At 40.2% G+C, this 2,850-nt stretch overlaps 1 long non-coding RNA gene across 1 annotated transcript; it reads left to right on the forward strand.

Annotated features, from left to right (window-relative positions):
* The first annotated feature begins 266 nt into the window (after positions 1-266).
* Positions 267-1,938, forward strand: LOC122331685. The gene is made up of 3 exons (XR_006248266.1): positions 267-320; positions 1,652-1,705; positions 1,804-1,938. It is a non-coding gene; the product is annotated as an uncharacterized LOC122331685 (long non-coding RNA).
* The last annotated feature ends 912 nt before the right edge of the window (positions 1,939-2,850 follow it).

A 2,850-nucleotide genomic window follows, 5' to 3' on the forward strand; every position in this document is an offset into this window, starting at 1 on the left:
GGAAGCTCTTTCGGTAGCTGTGGTCTACTAAAAGGCTTTAGAGCTGAAGTGGATAGAACAAGAAGCAGGTCTTTAGTAAGTTTTATTTGTCCACCAGCACCTTCTCGTTATTTAGTCCAACCGTTATCGAAAGTGGTTTTGTTTTGTTTTTTTCCTTCTCGACGATATGCTTGTTATCTTTTCCTGAGTTGGTGTGTTACATCCAGCCCTCTTTTGCTCTGTATTTAAAGCAGGAGTCGGGCAGAAAGTTTTCAGACTCCTCTCTCCCTCAGGCTGAAAGCTGCTCTGTAGGACCAGTGCTGCAGTCAACGCTTGTCCAGGTATGTTTCTTTCTTCTTTGCTAGTGCAAAAACTTGCATATATACATATATTAGTGCTGACATTTCATTAAAGAAATCAATTTATTTTTTTGCAGATCATTTTTTCCAGAAATTAAGCATGATTAATCTGATGATTAATATATATATATATATATATATATTATAATTATTATTATATTATTATATTATTATTTTATTACTGAATCTCCACTAGGGGTTACTCTTGGGATCTTTGAGAAAAGGGCCAATGAAATTGGGTGTGCAGAACTTGCATAGCTGGCCATGGCCCAGACATCCTATAAATATATAAATAGTCCAAAATAGCATCTGCTCACTCGCTCTGTTCCGAGTCTGTTCTGAGAGGCACATTAACCCACTTAGAGGCAATTCAGAGTTGTGGCATAAAGGACACAATGGTTCCGTTTCCTCCATCAGGAAACAAGGTTTACTATACGTAACTGAGACGTTACCTTTATGTTGTTTACTACGAACTACAATATTGTGTCACAACTCCATGGGGGCACAAATGTTGACAAGCCAACGTGTCATAACAAGTATCGCGTAAGGAAGATTCTGAGGTAGGCTCCACATGAGAGCTTAGAATCTGTTGACAGATTGAATTTCTGATTAGGGAAACACTGAATCTGAGATGTAATTCAGTAAAAGTGCACACATGGGGCCATGAGAAGAGCCACTACATGTGGAACGCTAACCCGATATGAGAGTTCATATGAGGGAACTTACACCATAATGGATTGCGGTCTCCTACCAGTCTCCTGAGTCAAGAACCGATACTTAAAATTGTAGAAAAGACCAGTTCCATATGTAGGTTGAAAAATCTAGCAAATATATTAGGTGTAGACCAACCTGAAGCTCTACAGACATCTTGCCAGAACTGCTGATGGAGCCATGCGTCTAGTAGAATGAGTTCTCACTCTCAATGGGCAAGGTAGACCTCTGAAAAGACGTGTACTCTCATGGGCTGAAGGTACAGCGACACAATGGTGTGAGGCGTGGTTCCATGCCCATCTCTGACCCCAGAATAAAGCTAGTGCTGAATATTGGTTTTAAAGCAGCACTATGTAACTTTTGGCACTCTAGCGTAAGTTATTAAACAGAACTTCATGCACATTATTACTGCATTAATTTTGACACCCCTAATACATATATATACACACATACACATGAAATGTTAGTAATTATGTTAAATCAGAATATGAAAATGTAAGTATATGGAACTCATTTTAATATTTAGTTACATCTCTAAATATATAGAATTAGCAGGGCTCTTGACTCTTGACATTCATTCAATTGTTTTTTCTTTTCTCCAGTTGCAGTAGTGTTTCACTAAGAACATCTTTCTAACAAGAGAATAACTAAAGCAGGTGAGCTGAAGATGTCTCTTGAATAATGTTAGAACAGAGTACTAGAACAACATAATCTCATCAGATCTACTTAATTTCTGTGTTATCCTGTTTTGCAGGTTTAGCCATAATGCAAGGCATTGTTCCCAAGAACCTACTAAAAGGGGTTGATATCTGTGGAGGGAAAACACAGATATATATAATCCGCTCTGATATTGGCTGCTACATGCAGACAAGTAATTTGAATAAAGGTTTAGACCCACTATTTTCAGTCTGCATCCCTCCTGCCAGAATGGAGACCATTATCTTGCTGATTGGAATGAAACCTTTTACGTCATTAAGGGTGACTCCTTTCGCGAGGTCAAAGACCTGTCAACAGACAGCGAGGCTAAAGTTCTCAGTCTTGATGAAAACTGCGTGGGTGGGGACTTCTACTTCTCAGCCGGTGGCTGGTTTTACATCATCTTCCTAGCAAAAGGAACTTTTCGTCAGACAACAGACCTTAATAAATATACATATGGTGAAGAAAAATCACTGCGTTTCAATTGGTTCAGTGGTCTCTATTACTGGGGTCAGTCAAAGAGCTTCTGCTTCCTCAAGCCATTCTCAAAGTGGGGAGTTGAATACAATGAAGGCAACAGCATAGCGGATAATAGCTGTTTCGATACCTATTCTGTTCATCCCTCTGTTGTTAACTTCCTGCCTGGTGGGCTATCAATAACTAAGGGGCCAGCATTCGGTAGGTGGGAGAATATCAAAAGTGCAAGTAATGACAGTAAAACAGCAGTGACATGGCACAAGAAGGTTGTTAAAAAGGTTGGATACAGTAAGGAGAAGATAACAGACATCACACATAACTGGAAGTTCGGCATGTCAGCCACGATTGCATCTGGAGTCCTGGAAGGGTTAATCGCGAAGCGGCAGTTCTCATTTTCTGCAGAATATGGAGGATCACATGTGAACACTGAGAAAGAAATCTGGCATGAAGCCACCGAAGTGGAAGAACAGCTTTCATTTGAGCTAAAACCAAATGAGCGTGTGTATCTGTGGCAGTACAACCTGGGTCTTGGTGAAGAGTCTGTGTTGTTCTGTCGTGATTTGAAGATGGACGATGTGCCGAACCCTCCAACTGAAGTCCCACTGCCTCCTGCAAAACCATGAGAAAA

This window comes from Puntigrus tetrazona, unplaced genomic scaffold, assembly GCF_018831695.1.
Source record: "Puntigrus tetrazona isolate hp1 unplaced genomic scaffold, ASM1883169v1 S000000001, whole genome shotgun sequence".
NCBI lineage: Eukaryota > Metazoa > Chordata > Actinopteri > Cypriniformes > Cyprinidae > Puntigrus > Puntigrus tetrazona.